General features: G+C 39.6%; 1 protein-coding gene across 1 annotated transcript in view; it reads right to left on the bottom strand.

Annotated features, from left to right (window-relative positions):
- Positions 1–4,582: 4,582 nt before the first annotated feature.
- Positions 4,583–22,460, bottom strand: part of LOC114650029 (BCLAF1 and THRAP3 family member 3-like) — a 96,572-nt gene continuing 78,694 nt past the window's right edge. The window contains exon 12 of the mRNA XM_051926911.1: positions 4,583–4,594. The gene's annotated coding sequence lies outside the window, so the exon portion shown is untranslated. The remainder of the gene's footprint in view (positions 4,595–22,460) is intronic.

The raw sequence follows: 22,460 nt of genomic DNA, 5'->3' as shown, positions 1-22,460 counted from the left end.
TACAGCTCTCCTTATAGTTTCTTAGTTATTCCATTGGTAGTGATTATTATCTTTCCCTTGTGGTATTACCTGTTCTGAGTGTTCTCTATTAGGAGTTTCTCTAAAATGCTCTGTCCATCTTTTTATTCTGTCTGTTTTGTTGCAAAACACGTTCTCCTTTTTGTCTCAAACATACTTGCGATGCACTTGTCCCATAACCCTTCCAGACTATTATTTTTTGCACACTCCTCGGTCTGCAAGATCATTCAAATCAATTCAATATTATTGTCCCAAGAGGGAAATTTGGTTTGTCAGCAGGTTTCAGAGAATAACCGTGACATAACATTAAAAATAAATAACACAGAACACTGCCATCAAACATAAACAAAGAAATAAAATATAGCAGTGAGTGTAATACTTTTGGTGAAAAATTAAATCAGACGTATTAGACAAGAATTAAACCGACAGCCTTGTGCCCTGTGTTGGCTGGGATTGGCTCCAGCAGACCCCCGTGACCCTGTGTTCGGATTCAGCGGGTTGGAAAATGGATGGATGGATGGATTAAACCGACATTTAGACTTGACAGATGACAGATGCAAAAGCTAACTCTCCATCCTATGATTTAAGCATGTGGATGTTTATTAATATTGAAATTATTTAAAAGATTAATAGCAGTAAAAATTAAACCAGTTGCTTTTTAACCTTGGAACCTCAGAGCTGTGAGCTGAAATTGAGAATGTAGTGTATGTTAGGGGGGCGTAGTTTCCTGTCTGACAAAATGCAGTCTGCTTTTCATAGTACTTGCTTGCTTTTTTAAGATCTTAGATGGGTTGCTGCCTCTGTGTCGTGCAGCTTCTCAACCCACCGCTTACTGCACTGGGAATGGCTTTGCGACAGGATGTTTAAGCAAGCGGCATTGCTCCTGTTGTAATATTGGCGGCTATGAAACACCAAGGGGAACCCCCATACCCCGCCACCTCTTGACCTGTGATGAGCTTGGAGAGTGGTCCACAGACACACATGTGTGATACTTTATATTATTGTTAATATTCTGAGGAGACTGGGAAGCAAGAATTTAATTGTACCATACACACGTGACAATAAACTTGAAATTGAATCAAGTGCCTTCAGGGTTTTTCTACATTTTACTGCTCTTGTTGCAATCCATTGCTTATAATTTCTCTTCTCCGTTTCTAACACCTCTTCTGCTGCTTCTGTATATAACTTCTTGCACTTGTTCTCAGAAGTGTCTGCGAGTTTCATTTGTTTTTAAACATTTGTATTTACTTCATAATCCTTCATCTACTTTCTCTGCCGTTGCTGGATCTTCAGCCTCTCCACATTACACATATTCCTCTCATTCCTTGGCCTTACAGCAGGTAATTGAATTTTTACCATCACCTTTGCCTGGAAGTGATCTGCTGCTACTGCGTGTCTGCCCGTGTCATGGCTCTCATCTCCCTTTAGCAACAACGCTGAGTCAGTTTCCAGCTTTATGTCCAGAGATACCTGAGTAGCTTTGTGCATATTTGTACAAAGTATAAAAAGGTGGGGCATGAATACTTATGCAAACAGCATATTTCCTTTTTTTCTAAATTAATGTCACATTAAAAAAATTATTTGTAGTTTCAGTGCTTTGAAATAAAAATATCACAGAACACAAACTTGGAGTGTAGGATTTGTTGTTTTGTAAAATTCGTCAAGGGACTGAACATACTGTATTGGCACTTCTTCTTTTAAACTTTGTGTTTTCCTGTTTCTCCAGGTATTCTCATTACCTCCTCCATCGTGAAGATAGAAACTTGTTTCATTTTGTCAGGACGACCTGCAGATTGGTTGGACAGAGTTGCAGAGGATGTCAGACTACATGCCCAATGATCACAGGAACATGCCACAACAACAACAACTTTTATTTCTATAGCACATTTTCATACAAATAATGTAGCTCAAAGTGCTTTACATGATAAAGAAACTGCCCCAGACTCAGTAAGATTATGTAAATGAAGTCTGCGACAGCAAATGCTGGAAAGATTGTGTAATGTGCCAGGGTCTTTACAAAAATACAGAACGATCCGGGTGGTATGGTGTGAATTGCCACACTCTGTTTGCTTTTGTTTATGACAACAACTATTTTAATAATACTTAAAGATTAAAACTTATTAAGCCTGCTTTCCTGCTAGCACATTTGCTATGTTGCCTCACCAGATCCTGGGAACTGAGTTCCTTTCTCAACCAGGCCAACCGGGGGAGCACTAGGATACTCCCAAGAGAGAAGCTACAGTGACAGTCATACCCGGGTGAACTCTTAAGGATCTACTGATGGTAAGTTAGTTGATCTTACTTGTAGTAATCCTGGGTGCCACTGTACAGACCTAAAGATCGACAAATGTTATGAATAGGCAATAAAATGTAGCATCCTTATAATATTAACATCGTAACTGTGAATTAACTCTTAACCCTTAAACCACCGCAATCAACTATAGTCGCTTCCCAGTACAATTTGCCAGCACGACGGAGCTGATCAGTCAGTGCCGTACATTCGTTGAGCAGCCTGCTCATGACCACTGCCGCTCCCTAGTGAATCAGCATCACTGTCCCTGGGATTGATAAGCCTGCCAGCATCAGCGCTTGCCTCTGTGTGCTTGCGTGCAGCCAGTTCAAGCACAGTTGGCTCGGTGATTTACTGAATTTCATCAACGGCGTCAGTTGCACTTTGTACATATAATAATAGATTTTAATAGTTTTTACAGTTCATTGGCAGTGTGTAAAATGCAGTAATTGTGATGCTCTTTGCATGAAAAAAATGTGTTCCAACCCTAATTTCATTCTTTCTTGGTGAATTGTGACATTTCTTTAAAAAGAGCAGCAAAAAAGTATTTGGTGTCCGGGGGTGCATTAAACCCCCCAAGTATTATACTGTGGGTCCACAATAAAAAGAGTGTGTGCGTGTGAGAAAGGGTTTATGTTTGGATGAGTCTTTTCCACAATAAAACACTTGTTCATTGATATCATGCTTTGTTTTTTAGTAGACGACCTTGAGATCAATTTAATTGAGCAAGAACTACAAAGAAATGAAGAGCAAGTAGAGAGACTTGTCGTATATTGTTTTAGATGGGCATATACTAAGCTTCTGTTTATGACAGTTTGTTGAGTGTGAGTCAAGCAGGAATTCAGTTAGGGTTGCATAGAAATACACTCATTATCTTAGGAGGCTGTAAGTTTGGGGCACAAATGCCAGCTTAAGATGCCCACAGTTGGCGAGTCCTACAAATCTGCAAGCACAGGATATTTCTGGTCTCAAGACTTGATAGCCCACATTGGTATATGGTTATAATTTTGTGTCATCTCTGCTGTGGACACAGATGGACATTGACAAATTGTTGTCAAAATGTAAATCAGACAGTGGTCCCTCCAGCAGCAGCCACCGCCAAGTTTCTTGTAATACAATGTGCTTCACAGATGAAGGATGCACAGTGGCAGACTCTGCAGTATTGCATGCATTAGACCAGTATGCCCACTTTGGGTGGATCACCCAAACAGCTTCTTAAAAATACATTCATAGCACACTCAAGTCCTCAACTGAGCTTTGACTCTGAGATGTTTGTCTCAGTGGCTCAGGAGGAGAAGGCCACCTGGGCTCTGTCACTGATGGGTAAATGAGTGTGTTACACACAAGCTCTCAGAAGGCAGTCTGAATGGTGTAGCAAGATAGGCCTGTAAACTGTTAAATAAAATATACGCCATGTGGTACAAAAACGCCTAAAGCACTCCAGAGTCACTAAGGTGAGCCGATGTGCCAGCGAAAGTAAAGCTGAGATCTTGACCTTGGAGTGAATATCGTGCACATTGGTTTTGATTTGCATGCAAAAATCAGCTTACACCTGAATGTCACCCTCGCATTAATATATATGGTGATTAATTTGTTCATTTCCTAATCCAAATATTTGTGTTAATTATTCAGTGTTTACTTCCATCAAAACAGGGATAATATTGTAAAGTATCACAGTGCCAGGATACAGAGACCATCCATTCTCTGAACATAATTTTTCCATTACAGGGAACCAAACCTACATCAGCAGCCTTGGACAAAGGACAGAAGTGAACCCTCCATGACGTGTCAGAAGTTAAAATCACAAATCAATCTAATCTGCTACCTTTGGAATATGGAAGGAAACTGGAGTCTGTAGAAAAAATAAACACAATCATAGGAAGACGGCTTGACACTGAAAGTGATCAGAACTTTGAGGCAGCAGACCTAACCACTGTGCCACCAAAACGTTTTTCTTTTTTTAATTAAATTAAATAGTTATAAGTGTAGCTATAATACCCATAACCCCATAGGCTCAGAAAATTAATCAATAATACAGTATAAAGTGACACGCTGCTGCAGTGGTGGGGGAAGACGGGGCAGGTTGTCTCAAGGGTCGTCTAGCAAAACTTATTCTATCTATGGTGTGCTGACGTCACTGGACAGTGTGTAAACAATACAGCGATGAGTAGCAGAAGGTCAGGTAAACAGTAGGATTGTTAGTTACATCACGGATTAAAACTCGTATTTTTGTCAACGAAAAAGCATCTTTTCGTGTATCAGAGTTTTTCACATTTCCGGAGAGTATTTCAACACAGGTAACTTTTTCAAGCACTGATTTGCAGATCTTTGAATCCTGAATTTATTGTGCATTGTGCTAGTTGTTTACGTTAACTTCGCTGGTGCTGCTGAAAACTGAAATGTACTGACCTCTATTGGGGCTTGTTGTCACATGTCACATGCGTCGAATTCCGTCAAAACAAGACTTCATTTTCAATCTTCCCGGAAAAGGATGAAATATGGGAGCATGATGCCACTGATATCATCATGAAGCTGCCTGCCCCCATTCGCGTTGCTGGAACTGCCAGAAGCAGCAAGCAGTTGCTGTGCAACTATGGCACTGATATGGGCCAGGACTAGACCTGTAAAACTGAGCAGCCTAAGACTGTAAAATTGTGTTTTGTTACAGGAACATGATGCTGTTGCAACTGAGTTAGTCTCTAGTAGTTGGTATGTTTTAAAGGCCTACTTGATGACAGCTTTAACTATTCGTGACAACGTGCCCCTGCTTGTGAGATAACATACCCCATCCTGGGGCATGTTGTAACATCTCAAGTGTCCTGGTTTAAATGAGTTTATTGCATACTAAGTATCTCTGTTGATAATGCTTGTTATTTTGCATCTGTTTAATGTTAATTTACCTAATCAATGCAGGCCTTTGCTTGGCAATAACTTCATATTTGACCCATCCACAGCTGACTAACTAAAACTTGAGACAACTTGCCCCGTGTTCCCCTGTAGCACTGCCGTTTCACAGTAAGGAGACCAGGGTTTGTGTTCTGGGTCCTCACAGTATGGAGGTTGCATGTTCTCCCCGTGTCTGCATGGGTTTCCACCTCCTGTCCAAAAACATGCAGATTAGGTGAACTGATAGCACTAAATTAGCGCTAGTGTGTGTTTGGTGTGTGTATGCGTGTGCTCAACCTGCACTGGACTGGCACCCTGTTCAGGGTTTGTTCCTGCCTTGTGCCTTATGCTAGCCTGGGGTAGGCTGCTGCCCCCTCCTGTGGCCCTTGTCTGGATTAAGTGGGTTAGAAAATGATATGTGGGAGTAAATGAGGAAGTGCATTATTTTGGGAATGTTCTAAATAAATGAGGACTTCCAGAAAAATGTGACATTTGAATACACTATAGCTATTAAAAATGTTAATGGAAAACTACCAGTGGTTCTCAAATTTTTTTGATCTCTGCGCTATTGCAGGTCTCAGGGATGTGCTCCTTCAGATTGTCCACATTCTGGATCTTCTTTGCATGCTCTTTAAATGGGGGAGTTCAATCAGAGTACCTAGTCAGCAACTCAGTTTGTCCTCACCAACCAATGGCAATTGCATACTGAGGAAGCTATGGACCACTACACCTTAGTGAGGTGATGCACCATCTTCTGGGATGGATTCTGGAAACTCTCCTTTCTAATTTAATAAGGAATAAAAATAAGGAAAGGCAGACAGACCTAAAATTTGGATCATTTGAAGGCTTGAAGTTACAACCCCACTAAAAATGTCTTATGCAAATTCTCCTTCAATATTGTTGCGACCCTGGGGTGCAAACATCCAGTCAGGCAAACAAAGTGTGTATGTACAGTACCCCCACCCCCCCACTCTAATGGCCTTGAGGGACCTCGTCTTCACTACCCTGGTGTTTTGGCCCCAGGACACTCTCCTGGCTTTCTTATTAAGGTCTCAATATTCAGCTTCTTCTCGGTCTCTCCTGACACAATGGTCCACTGATTTGCACGAGTTCAAGAGAAAAGCAGCCTTCCTCTGCGGCCCAACTGGAAATCCTCAGATTTAACTGCCCACTTCTTCATAACCCCTCTCTCTTCCAGCCTCAAATGGACCGAGTTGCATGGGATGTCAGTCACAGTGCCCTTTATTTATTTATGTTTTTATTATTATCATTATTAATTACTCCATACGACATTGCCATATTTTGTAACTTCATGCATTATTTTTGCAACTTTATTTTTTGGCTAATTTATGCCTACAAATTCATTTAATTTATTTTTCTTAGTGCTGTTTATCGTGAAGCCAATTTGTTTTGTTTATTCCCTGATTTTTGTATGTCTTCCTTTTCATTGTTGTTTTTTGAATTAATATTTTTCTTTTGGTTATGTATTTTTTTGTTAATATTGTTTTTATAATAATTTAAGTATTATTTAGTAATTTTCTATTGAATAATTTTATTGTATAATCATCACCTGGCTGTATTCCTTGTATTCTACAGAAGCAACCAGAAGTGGAGCCACCATGATGTCACTTCAGAGGGACTGCCCTCCACCTTTATATTCTGGTAGAAGAAATGGATCCACTCAGAGTGTCATTGAGTGAAGACAAGTGCAGATTTCTATTGTAAGTTGTGAAAGAAACAGCTGGACACACAATGAAGGTTTGGGGCAGCCACCCATATAGTTTCCCTGGCTGCAAAAGGCTTTAAAATAGCGTACAATGTGTACAGGTTAGAGTCCAAAACAGAACGGTCTAAGTATGGAGGATGAGGGGCTTTATAGCTGGTTCACAGGAAGTGACGTCCTCAGGGCCGGGACAGGAAGGATTTTTTGTATTTGGTCTGCGGAGAGAAAAGAGAGAGGTTTAGTGCACCACACTGCCGCCGGGCCTGGCGTGGAATTGACGTTTCCTGGTCCCTTTGGTTGACTCCCAAGCACACGTGTGTGACAAAGTATATTGGGCTTCTTATAGTTTATTTTTTAAATTTATCTTTTGGATTCTGATTTCTGGATTATGAACTACATTAATCCCTGTCTATATCGCGCTTCGACTTTCGCGGCTTCATTCTATCACGGATTTTATATGTAAGCATATCTATACATATTAATAAAAGGCACTGACTCACTGACTGACTGACTGACTGACTGACTGACTGACTGACTGACTGACTCACTCACTCATCACTAATTCTCGAAATTCCCGTGTAGGTGGAAGGCTGAAATTTGGCAGGCTCATTCCTTACAGCTTACTTACAAAAGTTAGGCAGGTTTCAATTCGAAATTCTACACGTAATGGTCATAACTGGAACATGTTTTTTGTCCATATGCTCTAATGGAGGAGGCGGAGTCACGTATCGCGTCATCACGCCTCCTACGTAATCACGTGAACTAAAAACAAGGAAGAGATTTACAGCACGAGTCAAACGCAGGAATGAAGGTAAATGACGTTAATTTTTCACTGCTTTTAATACTGTGTAAGCATACATATTAACACATGTGCAATTAAACGTGTGCATTTACGGGGTGATTTCTCAGGCTTAAAAGCTCGCCTTTTACTAAAAAGGTAAATGCAAAACTATTTTCAGTCATTCTATGATCTGCTTCTCACAACTGAAGGCACCGTGGCTGATGGTAAATGACGTTAATTTTTGAGTGTCTTTTAATACTGTGTAAGCATACATATTAACACATGTGCAATTAAACGTGTGCATTTACGGGGTGATTTCTCAGGCTTAAAAGCTCGCCTTTTATCAAACGTGGGAACAAAGGTGATTCACGTTGTTCACTGTCTTTTAATACTGTGTAACCATACATATTAACACATGTGCAATTAATCGTGTGCATTTACTGGGTGATTTGTCAGGCTTAAAAGCTCGCCTTTTACTAAGAAGGTAAATGCAAAACTATTTTCAATCATTCTATGATCTGCTTCTCACAACTGAAGGCACCGTGGCTGATGTTACGTCACTTGCTGTCCAACCATGACCGTTACCTGGTAGGTAACTGGCCAGTTACTTCACTCCCTTACGGGAATCGAACCTCTGAGGTTTTCTTTTGTTCTTAATTAAAATTTAAAAGCAATACTTCACCGCTGCTAAGCCCCTCTAGCGCTGACGTCCGAGGTTCAATTACCGTAAGCAAGTGCAGTGAGTGTGTAATTACATTCACGGCATTCGTAGTCTGATTCACAATCTGATTGTATGGGTGGTTACTTCCAGGTAACGCTTATGGTTGGCCACCAAGTCAGGTCGAAGTGATCACTCGAGTAAAGGCAGCTTCACAAAAAAACAGATCCTTAACAAACTGTTATTAGTATATTTTCCCTCAATTTAAAAAGGTTTTATTTTCTTCTTAATAATAATTTAAAAGCGGTACTTCGCCGGTGCGAAGCGCGTGGATTTGACTGACTGACACATACAGACATATTCATGAGTGCAGGTACTTCGGAAAGAAAGCACTGTGTAAACCTAAAGTTTAAATTAACTTCATAGACCTACAAAAGGTTGCCATTCATTTGAGGCAAGATTGCTTTTCTTCTGTACAACTATACATTGCATTCTCAAGAGTGTGCTTGCACGGCTTCGGATATATATATATATATATATATATATATATATATATATATGTATGTCTATATATATATATATATATATGTATGTCTATATATAAATATTTAAGCTTATAAGTACTGCCTTACTTCTCTTTAAGAAAGGAAGATGTAATGATACTTGATTTAAATGATTCCATGTCTTCCTGGGTTTGCTTAGCTTATTGTCAATATCTTTACACGTTTTTTTAAGACTTATTGACTGAAACGGGCTTTCATGAAAAAAGTTACAGCTTTGCTACAGGATACACCCTCCACAAGTTAAGCAAGTAAAAATAAAATATATATTTCGGTTTTATTTAAACCTTTTAAGTTCGTATGCATAGCCCCATTTGGCTGTTTAATTTTTTTTTTTTGTTTCTTCAGTAATATTTAATCTCCTTAAAGAAAAAGAACATATCCATTTTACTTTTTTTGTATCTCTTTAGTAATATTTTAGTGTAAAAGGATAACCAGTATTTAAACCTTTTATGTTACTTTATACATTTATTTTACACAATGTTGAAAAATTAATAAGAAAGCTACATATTTTGGCAGCTGCTGCTTTCATTTTCAATGAAATGAAAAAAGCTCTCCAAGAGAAAACGTCAATGAACAAGAAACAGTTTGCACTATCTAAAAGGAGAAACCCTCATTTATAAAAGTTTGCTGCAGATGACTTAACTGAAAATAAATGAATTGTTCCTATGTGTATAATACATATTTATCTATTTTACTTATGCCTTTATTCCACCAACTTACGACATCTGAGGTACAATTTGTTACATTACTTTTGTTTTTTGCAGCACAGGCAGGTGAAGTGACTTCCTCAGGGTCACACAGTGGTGTCAGTACCAGGATTTGAACTGACAGGCTCCAGGTTTACTGAAATATTACTGAAGAAAGAAAAAAAACGAAAACGGGCAAATGGGGCTATGCATATAAATGTCCATCCGTCCATTATCCAACCTGCTATATCCTAAATACAGGAGCCAATAAGTACATATGTATATATACAGTATATATACAGTATATATATATATATATATATATATATATATATATATATATATATATATATATATATGTGAATGTATGTATGTATATATGTATGTCTATATTTATATATATATATGTAGATATGTAAATTTGTATATGTATATATATATGTTTATGGGGATGTGTATATGTGAATACATACGTATGTATATGTAGATATGTATATATATGTATATGTATATATATGTTTATGTGTGTGTGTGTGTGTATATTATATATATAAAACACAGCAACACTCATAACAATGACAACACAATTACATTGACAATCATGTTACGTTATTTTTAAAATGTTTCCTTTTTTTTTCATAACCTCTTTAACACACTACTTCTCCGCTGCGAAGCGCAGGTATTTTGCTAGTCTAAATATATAACGCAGATTTTTCGCTGCTTCGTGGGTTTCTGCGGACAATGGGTCTTTTTACTTCTGGTACATTCTTCCTCAGTTGGTTTGCCCAGTTGATTTCATACAAGGGACGCTATTGGGGGATGGCTGAGAAGCTACCTAATCAGAGCACGCAGTTAAGTTTGTGTGTGCTGATTGGCTCAGCAACAGGGCGCCGAATTCAATTCCGCTGCGTTAACCAGGAAGTCTCGTCTCACTCATTCAGCATCAACGTGTTTTGCTGTGTAAAGAATGAACTTTTGCGCTCTTTTGTGTTTATTTTTGTGCGTAGTGAAGCCCTTCGTTATGGCTCCAAAACGATCTGCTCCTACTACTGCTTCAGGGGCCGTGCCCAAGCGCCAACGGAAGATGCTAACGATTGCCGAAAAGGTAAAAGGTTTGGATATGTTGAAGGAAGGGAACAGCTACACCGCTGTAGGACGCCATTACGGCATCAATGAGTCCACGATTCTTTTTATTTAAAAAGGAGGAAAAGAATATAAGATCTACGGCCGCAGTGTCCTTTAACCAGGGCACAAAACGAGTTGTAAGTGGACGTAATAAGGTGGTAAGGTTTATAAGAGTGTGGGAAGGGTTTATAAAGCCTTAAAATATATATAAATAATAAAATAAATATAAGGTCGCTACTTTGCGGATTTTCACCTATCGTGGGGGGCTCTGGAATGTAACCCCCGTGGTAGGTGAGGGATGACTGCATACCAATTGATTTTGATTGCATTTTCAGGTATAACCTTTTTGCAATTATTTTGTATTTTTTCTCTGCCTGATCTTTTTGTGTTTTTTTTTTTTTGTTTATACAAATACAATCCTTCATTTATAAAGATTATTCCTTGGCCTTGTCTCTCAAGCCAAAGGTTTGACAGTTTCCTTTACCTCAAAGTCCATTTTTGAACATTTAAAACATATTTTGAACTTGAAAAGCCAGCTCTCCATTTTGGGCCTGTGCAGGCTGAAGCACACCTATAGAGTTTAAGGATCAGGCTGCACGGGGTGGGGTTTACCTCCAGGCAGGCCAGTGAAGGTCCTGGACTTTTTTGCTGCTCTCTGACACTTAGAAATGAAATAGATAGATAGACTGAAGAAGGGTACGTTTTAAAAAAGGGATGGTTAGCTGTTGGTTGGCCCACTGTACAAGTACAGTTTCCCATTTTGGAAAGGCTCAGGTTCTCTGTGATTCTAAATTTTAAAACAAGGCAATTTCTTAAATGGATGGATGGATTGTTTCCTGAAAGAAAAAGTGCAAAGAAGAATTCCAATGTGCTGTTTGCATGTGGCAAATAAAACTTGAACTGATGTTGTTGTGCCTATTTTTGTCTTTAATGTGGTTTTCCTTTTCCTGCTTTAGGTCCTAAGCATATGTTTCATTCAGATATGCCAACTTTGCAATCAGACATTTTCAGTGTTTACTGATGACTTTATTTAGCCCCTTTTTTAATAAACATGCAGACATGTTCACTTCCTGGTCTCAAAGTCCTTGGCTTCTCCAGGCACCGTATGATTGCTCTTTTGTGTTATTCTGGTTTTCTGAACTGGCAAATGGTTTCAACTGTTTGGCTTTCCCTTTGCTTTGTGCCACATATATATGAGGAGCTCTGTGAGAAAAACATAAATGGCTTTTGCCAATAACTGACTGTGAAATCTGCCCACCATTGTCCAATGATCTGAAAAATCTAAAGTTAGGAAACAATGTTTTAATCAAATACAGTAAATCTTTTGCTCTTGGTTAAAACAGCATGCAACCTACTTTCACATTTGACACAACCCCTAAACGTCGATTATTGTGAATTCACGCGCACTCAAAAGCAGAGAGAAACAACTGATGGTTTGCTTGCTGCTGACACCAGAAACTGAATCTGCATTTTTTTTTGCTTGTGGTGGAGGCTGAGAGGGAAACCACACTCATTACCCTCTGCCAAATTTCAGCTTATTTCATCAGCAAAGTAAATCAGAAACATTTGCAGGGACTGCTAATAAAGTGTTTGCATTAGAACAGCGAGAAGAGCAAAAACAAATAAACTGGAACCAAACCCCTGATGTCTGTTGACGCAGTACTTAGTTAAAGCAAAAAAATGGAATGCCTTTCAAAAGTGCTCATCCTCTTGACCAATTTTATCGAGTAACAAATTCTGCATATTCTTTTTCTCTTTTAAATACTGAAACTCCAAATGAAAAAAAATATATGTGTGACATTGTTTCATGTTAGAAAAAAATCATAAAAGCAGAAAAAAATTAAATATGCTATTTGTATAAGTGTCAACATTTGAAAGGGTGAGAATCCAGGGCCTAACCCAGACACAGTTGCTTTCCATTTGGCCTCCACCATTATAAACCCACCATATTTTCAGGTCAAAACCCTTAAAGTTGTGGGAAAGTGAAGACTAAAAAGCATTCCAAAAAATCTGAGAACAAATAATCCAAATACATAAATTAGGAAAAGGGTACAAAACAATCTCCAAGTGTTGGAATGTCCTGCTGGTTTAATTATTGGAATTGGAAGCTACAGTATGTCAGACCACCCAGACTCAGTCCCTGAAAGCATAAATAAGATGGAAACTTGTGAGAGAAGACACGGCAACTCTGTCAACCAGGAGTTCAGCAGCTCAGACTGGAGTAAAGGTGCACCAGTCAACCATATCGAGAGCTCTGCATAACACTGGCTTGTAGGTGAAAGAAGCCATCACACAAGAAGATCCAAGAAGCATCTGAGTGACCCGGTTGTGATGTTGGAAAAGATTTTTATGATCAGATGAGACAAAAATGTGTGCTTTCCACAACACCTTCAAAGAGATGTGTGGCAGAGACCTCTGACCACCACTTTAAAAACACCACTCCAACGGTGACGTTTAACATTGAATAATTACAAAACGGATGGATGGAAACTACAATATGATTAACTGAAACAAAGAAATTCAATGACAAACAAATAAAGAAATAATGTAATACAAACCACTTCATTAACAAATTAATAGAACACGAAGAGAAATGGGCAAAATAAACAAAACTAAAGCCAGCAGAAAGTAAGGCAGCAAAACCATGACACTTTAAAATAAAAATGAATGGTGGTGCAATTGTTAATTGTAGTTGGAGAACAGGCTGTTATGATTTTGTTTTTTCTTTAAAATTGTATGTATTTATTTAGAGTTTGTCTTGTTCTTTGTGTCTTTTTAGAGGTTATAGAAAACAGAAAATATTTAAAGTTTCTTTTGTGCTAAGGGCAATCATTAAAACTGTTAAAAAATATTTTATGTCTTGTTGCCATATCATGTGTTTCTCGTGGGCACCACCATTTTAGACTTAGCTTGTATACAGTTGCTATCCACATTGCTATGCTGGACAGCTGGAGGTCACAACCCATAAGATATCTGGCTAAGCCTTTTACTGCCTAAAGCTTTACACAGGCACATTAAATAAAAAGACAGACAGCTTTTATGTTATATAGCACCTTTCCATGTTTGTTTAAGTTGTGATGTCTGCTGAGTATGCTACCTTTAATTAATGAATATAATCTTTTGGTGCTCTGCAAAGACATTAGCACCATAAAAACATCAGTTGCGAGGATTTTGATTTGGGGAAGATCATGCATGAGGAATGGAGAAGAATTGTACTGGTACCGATTTTTAAGAATAAGGGTGGTGTACAGAACTGTAGTAACTACAGAGGGCTGAAATTGATCATCCATAGCATGATGTTATGGAACATAGTAGGGGAACCTAGGTTATGAATGAAGGTGATGATTAGTGAGCAGCACTATGATTTCATACCAGGGAAGAGCACAACAGATGCAATTTGTTTGATGCTCTTGCTCTGAGTGTGTTGATGGAGAAGTATAGTGAAGGCCATTGTGTCTTTGTGGACTTAGATAAAGCATATGACAGGGTGCCTCGAGAGGAGTTGTGGTATTATATGGGGAAGTCGGGAGTGGTGCAGGATATGTAAGAGGGAAGTGTGACGGTGGTGAGGTCTGCAGTAGGAGTGATGGATGCATTCAACATGGAGATGGGATTACACCAGGGATCGGCTCTGAGCCCTTTCTTATTTGCAATGGTGATGGACAGGTTGACAGACAAGATTAGACAAGAGTCCCCTTGGACTATGATGTTTGCTGATGACATTGTAATCTGTAGCGATAGTAGTAAGCAGGTTGAGGAGACCCTGCAGAGGTGGAGATATGCTCTAAAGAGGAGAGGAATGAAGGTCAGTAGGAACAAAACAGAATACATGTGTGTAAATGAGAGGAAGGTCAGTGGAATGGTGAGGATGCAAGGAGTACAGTTGGTGAAGGTGGATGAGTTTAAATACTTGGAATCAACAGTACAGAGTAATGGGGATTGTGGAAGAGAGGTGAAAAAGAGAGTGCAGGCAGGGTGGAATGGGTGGAGAAGAGTGTCAGGAGTGATTTGTGACAGACGGGTATCAGCAAGAGTGAACGGGAAGGTCTACAGGACGGTAGTGAAACCAGCTATGTTATATGGGTTGGAGATGGTGGCACTGACCAGAAAGCAGGAGACAGAGCTGGAGGTAGCAGAGTTAAAGATGCTAAGATTTGCACTGGGTGTGACGAGGATGGACAGGATTAGAAATGAGTACATTAGAGGGTCAGCTCAAGTTGGACAGTTTGGAGACAAAGTCAGAGAGGCAAGATTGCGTTGGTTTGGACATGTGCAGAGGAGAGATGCTAGATATATTGGGAAAACGATGCTAGGGATGGAGCAGCCAGGCAAGAGGAAAAGAGGAAGGCCTAAGAGACGGTTTATGAATGTGGTGAGAGAGGACATGCAGGTGATGGGTGTAACAGAACAAGATGTAGAGGACAGAAAGATATGGAAAAAGATGATCCACTGTGGTGACCCCTATCAGGAGCAGCAGAAGATGATCATGCTAATTAAACATTAATACAAAGGTACCCAGGGTGAGGGGCATAGAGAGGGGTGGTCTGTCAGCTTCAAATCCATTTTTCAGAGAGAAAATCCCAAAACAAAAACACATGGATTAATTGATACCCATGTCTATCAGTTTGTCAGAATGCTCGCCAGTCCTTGGGCCTGGAGCTCATGTTGTTATGACCACAGAAAATCACTGGAGCCTAAAGGGTGTGAATGAGAAGTCTACTTGCCCAATAGGGAGCAACAGCAGAGTGTCCCCATATGGACTCTTCTGTATATTATGGGGAGCAAAGAGCCAGTGAAACAGCAGGGGATAAATTGTATATAGGATCTCAAGAGTGTTGCATACCTGGGGCCACCAGAAGCAGCTCTGAGAAACAGGCCCAGCATTCAAAGCATGTAGCTGACCACAGAAATAATTCCAGAGATGGCCATGGAGGTAACCTGTGGATAGGACTTTAAGGTTCTTTCTTTACACTGCTCTGCTGGGTCTTTTTATTTAACTTTTTGTGGGTTCTGCTAGGACTTTAGACAAACATAAGTTATGTGAATTAGGCTTTATTTAAACTGAATTCTATTCTAACTTTTTTTCATTTAGTCACTTTTAAAGGTGTTGAAGATATTATATTTCCATGAATTTCCCCAGTGTGCAGTGGTTTCTGAGAAACATGCATCAAGTTTATAGATGTACTCACTAGCCTCCTAAGCACTCGAGGATGAAGAAGAGCTTGCAGAGAGTTGCATCCTGGCTCTGCCCACAAAGAGCACCATTCACCTGCTGAGAAGTGATGTGGGCTTTAGCGTAAATCATCAGGTTGCAGGGACAGACTGTCTTACCAGAGAATAGAGCAGCAAGAAAGTATCGGGCAGCTGATCACTTCGGATTGAGTGTCGATGCTGGAATTCTTGGAGCACAACAAACGCATAACCAGCAGCTAAATGTGGCCGTCTCACCTCCCTAGGGACTGAAACTGTGAATTTCCCATTGGGATTAATAAAGAATATATCTATCTATCTATCTACCTATCTACCTATCTATCTATCTATCTATCTATCTATCTATCTATCTATCTATCTATCTGTCTGTCTGTCTGTCTGTCTGTCTGTCTGTCTGTCTGTCTGTCTGTCTGTCTGTCTGTCTGTCTGTCTGTCTGTCTGTCTGTCTGTCTATCTATCTATCTATCTATCTATCTATGGGAGACCCTTCCCAGATGATGGTGTATCAGCAGACAGACTGAGCCCACATAATAAACACATGCTGTAGTTGTAATTAAATATACCTTACAGCATGGCAGGAAATGAAGATGAACTTTAGAGTATGTGGTCTCATCAGCCTCGGGATACTCCTGCATTCCTCTTAATACTAAAATGCTTGAACGGACTTTTTCCAAACTCACTTTTACACATTAAGAACACTAAGGCAGTCTGGATAGTCTGCTTTTTATGCATCATGTTACAATAACAAAGTATCATCATAACACTGCCATGGCGTAGCTCAATGCTTTATGAAACTTGTCACAACTGTTAATATGTGTGCTGCTGAAGAAACATAAAATAAAATGTGTGAGGCAAATCCTGCGAGTTCTTTAGTGCTGCATGCATGGGGTTAGCAGTCCTGGATTGTAATTATGACCAGAGCACACAGGGGATTCAAGTGCGCAGTTTGCCGAGGGGTACTCTGTAATTAGTTTGCTTTTTTTTTTAATATAGAGAGGGTTCCCTTGTGACCATCGCCCAAATGTGTCAGAATGGGAAGTTTAATGCTGTCTGATGCAAAAAAAAAGGTACATGTTGAATTTTTATGTTCCAATAAAAGAAATATTACTTTTGGCAAAAATATACATTTTTATTTTCATGCAGTTAAATTGTAAATTCACATTTTCGTTTAAAAATAGGTATTAGGCCAGCACTGGATTTAGAAGTGTTGCATTACTGCTAACACAAGAGCCAAGTGGTGGCACAGTGGTTACAGTTCAGCACAGTTGGTGTCTGTGCAGAGTCTGCATATTCTCTCCTGTCTGTCTCAGCTTTGTGCAGGTTAGGTGAATTGGGGGCTCTAACCTGGCCAGGCGTGTGTGTGCAGATATACGACCTGTGAAGGACTGGCAGCACCCAAGTCAGCGTGGCCAGGCGCCAGCTTCGCAACCCTCTACTGCAATTAGCAAATGCGGAGACTGGATGAGTGATGATCTGACCTCACTTCTACTACATTCTCAAATGGCAATCTGACTTTTAGTGAAGGAGTAAAGCAGTGGAGCTCAGTGGAAAATGCACGGCCTGATAGATCTGCGTGGGGCTGGTAAGAGCTCCGCTTCACACCGCACGCCATTCTGTACTGCTAGTGTGGGAGGGCATACAATGAGATCAAAAATATGGACAGAGGTGGCATGAAAAGTTGAACCTGTTTAATAACCGAAAAAGGCAAACATATTCTGCATTTCTGCCTAAATAAAAAAAAATTCTTACCTTAACTTTTTTCTTTTATTTCAGCTGCTTTCCTCAACTACATCCCACAACAATCTGCTGGAAATCAAAAGCAAAGTTTAAAATAGTCAATAAATACAAAGATACACAAATAGATATGAGCAATAATAGATAGATAGATAGATAGATAGATAGATAGATAGATAGATAGATAGATAGATAGATAGATAGATAGATAGATAGATAGATAGATAATATTTTGGTAGTTTCTGGCGCATCCAGATATCAAAAAAGATATCATTCTTTACATTTATATAGCACTTTTCTCACTATTTCAAAGTACTTTACATGGTGATTGCAGAGCCATTTCAGCTACCACTAATGTGTAGCATCCACCTGGATGGTGCGATGGCAGCCATTTTTGCACCAATATGCTCACCACACATTAGCTGTTAGGTGGTGAAGAGGTGAGAGATAGTTAGCCAATAAAAGACAGGGGATGACTTGGGGAAGAGCAAAATGACTAGGCCATGGAAAAATATATAGCCAGGCCATCAGGATGCGTCTTGTTCATTTCGAAGGATGCCCACAGAGAGTCAGTTTTATGTCTCATTTGAATGATGGTCCCATTTTTGTCCCGGTCACTGCACTGGGGCATTGGGATCCACACACAGACCACAGGTTAAGCCTCTGCCAGATTGAACTGATTCACCCCAGCACCTTTCTGAAGATGTGTGCAGTGTCCATGACTGCCATCTTCTGCACTTTATTAGGTTAATGGTGGACTGGAGGGCATTCCAATCCTTCCTTGAGTGCTCCTAATGGTCTCTCTATTGTTGGTACTACACATATTTTGGCATTCCACATCCTTCCTTTTCCAAGTTATTGTAGTTGGTGAACGTCTCATTGTCTTTCAGAAAGATGTTCATGTCATCTGTAGTGGCCAAATTGATCAGCAGGCATATCCTCTCTTTCTTATTGCCCAATGTTGTATCATGATAATAGTATTACTATTATTGATGTTGTTATTGTTATAATAATAACAATAATTATTATTATTTCATTTTTTTCTCAGTTTGTGCTGATTGCTTTTTACCAGGAACCCTCCATGTCCCTTAGGTCTTATTGTCCAATTGTCATGACTTTATGAAGTATGTGGGCAATTCTGAGGAGGGTGATCTCCTGCACTTCGGTGACACTGACTTTGTCTGACAGTTCATCACAGTATTTTTGGAGGTCTAGTTAAGCAGTTCCAAGTGCTCTGACTATGACCAAGACCACACGAGTCTTTGTGTTCCACATGCAGGAATGTCTGGAGGCTTTTGTGCAATGTATATGGGAGGACACCAATGGTGGATACAACAATGTGCACAATAATCATCATGTCCATTCTCCACAAGCAGTGTATTTCTTCTCTCAATTCTGTGTACTTTTATTATTATACGGCTCCAGTGGGTGACTTACAAAAGCAAATCATAATAGATAATGATTTATTAGAAAATACATGTTTAAGAAAGAACAAAATTCAAAGTGTAGCAGAAGAAGCATAGGACTGCAGTGAATCCTAAGACCTGATGCAAAACTACAACTCTAACAAAACCACAGCAGCTTGACAGTTGACTGGGGTGGGACTGCTGCAGATACCCAGCAGCCAAACCTCAGCAGTCCTTAGATGATTTGTAACGAAGTGAGTCATCAATAGGCACTGGAACATCAGTCAATGTGGAGTTCACATGGTCACATGAAGCTCATTCTGCAGCTTGTCAGCAAGAATGGAGAAGCAGTGTCTGGATGAGAGGTGGGACAGGCAGCAGAAGTAGAATGAAGACTTATTGACCACAGACTGAAAGCAATGTGGAGAAGAGCCATGCAGGGATCTGAAGGTTATGTTTTTTTGAGTTGGATGCTTACTGCAATTGGGTGACAATGGAGAGAACAAAGTAATAGGGTAGTGTGGGTGACGTGAGGAACAGAAATATCAGTCTTCATTCTGGATTACTTGGAGGAGATGGATAGCAGTTATTGGGTGGTCTGCTGGGTAAAAGCAGCAGTAATCCAAACAATAGCAATACAGTACCTATAAAAAGCATTCACCCCTTCCAAGTTTCACATTTTATTGTTATACAACTTTGAATCACATTTCATCTACTGATCAGCAGAAGAAAGACTTAATGTCAAAGTGAAAACAGATCTCTGCCAAGTGGTCTAATTAATTACAAATATAAAATACAAAATAATTGATTGCATAAATATTCACCCCAGTCACGTTAGCATTCATTTAGTGACCTTGAGGCCTTATTTAGCTTACTGTAGAACAGTTCATGCTCCTTGGCCATAGCCACACTGACCTCACTTTGTGTTCTTTCAGAGTATCAAACACATCTTGAAAACAAAAACAGAAGCAGATAAGCTCAGTCAACATGCTCTAGTCATTCCATCCTTCCATTTTCACAACCCACATTTCTGTTCTGTTACAGAGCCACAGAGAGACGAAGGTCACCTTAACAATATCAGGTGCACATCAAGGACCACCGTGCTGTTTGTTTTGATGTCAGTCATTCATTTTACAAAGTTCTTTGTTCCAATCAGCTTTGATGTCAAGATGAAGTGTTCAGGCAAACACAGTCAGTGCTGTGGTTTACCGACTCAAAGATTTATAATGTCAATTTCCATTTATTTATAGAGCACATGTAAAAGAACATCGGTAATGCTGCAGCCAAAGTGCTTGAAAATAAAATATGCAACAAACATAAATAAACAGAATAAAATACAATGGAACACAATGCAAAACAGCCGTAAATTGTAACAAAATAAATGACTATGAGGAAGGAACCATCAGTATCAGTGAAGGTCACGGACAACTAGAGAATTGAAGTGCATGTTCATAGTGTTCATTTAATGGTGACTCCTTAATGTAATGAGGTAAAGAGTTTCACAGACGCAGTGCAGCAGCTGCAAAATCCCCGTCTCCCTTAGTTTTACACTTAGTACGAGGGACAACAAGAGACAACTGACAGCTTGACCTAAGCTCTCTGGATGGCTGGTGTATAACACACAATTCAGATAAATAGGTGGGAGCATACCAATGTATTGATTTTAATCTATTTATAATTATAATTAATTATAATTTATTTATATTCACATATAAAAGTTTGGGAAAAAATACACAAAGTCAGCCTGCACAGCGACTCTAATTTCAGACATTTGTACTCGTGATCTTGTTCTTTCAGTCACTACTCAAAGCCCAGGATGGCGACCTCGACTGACTAGTAAACTGAGAGTGTTTTCAGCAGATTTAGCTCCTGTGGTCCAGTACAATAACTGACCATCTTCAACACCAATTCATTTGTCCGTTTCATGACCTCTACCTAATTCGTGAAAAAGATCTTAAAGTGAACTTCTCCACATGCACCAGATGCTACAGGCCAGATTACAGAGAGGAGAAGGAATAAGGGATGTCTGCTGTTCCTAGTCATTTATTATGCTCATTTTGGTAAATGATATTTAAATATGGTGATTAAAAGAGCAGTCAACACATTCAGTTTTTTTTACTGTCTGTCTCAGTCTTTTAACATTCGAGTGCTGCTATCTTGGAAATTCGTTGATTTATCCAGCCTTTGGAAGTTTACTTTAAACAAAGCCAAGACTATCCAACTAACAGACTCTGCAGTCACACACGTAACTGTTTTCACTGCTGTACCAGATTCCTGCTTTGCTGATGTGCTGAATTCTTGTGCTGTAAGTTTAAACTATAAATTATATCAGCATTAAAAGTCAATGTGTTTATTCTGTAACATTCGAGTATTTTGTTCTTCCATTGTCTATTTTGATGTGTAGGTGCAATGTATGCACAAATGTGGGCTTGTAGCTCCACAAGAAACAGAAAAGAAATCATTATTGTCAGGGAAAATGTGCCCCCTGCACAATGTAGGAACTGAGACAGAATAAGGGGTCTGTTCTGTTACGCTTGTTAAAATTGTTCATTTTATTAAGATTTGCCGTTTAGATCCATCTAGTGGGTATAGTTGGTATTTTCCCTCCCTTCCCCTTGCTTCCTATCATATGAGGTAATCAGGAAGTTTGTTTTAGAATCAGGAAGGCTCCCATCATGTGCACGGAAGCGCACCCGTCACAATCCGCTGTCATCTGCCCTTATCTTCATGCTTGTGATAACATCGTCTGTATGTATTATTTTATTTTAACATTACCTTTCCTTTTATATACATACGAGGGCAATCCCAAAAGTAAGGTCTCCAAAGCGGTGGGGAAGTAGAGAAACTGTTCGTACGGCTGTTGGCCACACTGTTGTGATTGGTGCTTCCTCCACTCCCAAACAAGCATGTGCGGCTTCACTGGGATGCTCAATCTTGGCTTGGCAGCCCTTGAAAATGGAGCTCCCGTTGAACGCTACCGCCAAGTGCGAAGTTCGTGCAGGAGACTGTCAATTTCCGACAAGACAATCGCGAAGGTTGAGGAAAACGTGCGTAAAGATCGGCGGTTGGAACTTCATCACCCACCCACCCTATAGTCCGGACTTGGCACCCAGTGACTACTACCTGTTCCCTAAGTTGAAAGAACATTTGTCCAGAAGGCGATTCTGCTCCGAAGAAGAGGTGAAAGATGAGGTTCACTGCTTCCTGAAGGACATGGCGGTGAGCTGGTATGACATGGGCATTCTAAAACTACCACAGCGTCTACAAAAATGCATTGACCGAAATGGCGATTATGTAGAAAAACAAATAAGTCTTTAACCTTTAAAATGATGTAAACATTATCCATATTACTAACCAAGAATGGTAAACTGGAAGGCAC

Source organism: Erpetoichthys calabaricus, chromosome 4 (assembly GCF_900747795.2).
Source record: "Erpetoichthys calabaricus chromosome 4, fErpCal1.3, whole genome shotgun sequence".
NCBI lineage: Eukaryota > Metazoa > Chordata > Cladistia > Polypteriformes > Polypteridae > Erpetoichthys > Erpetoichthys calabaricus.
This window is presented reverse-complemented; position numbering and strand designations above follow the sequence as displayed.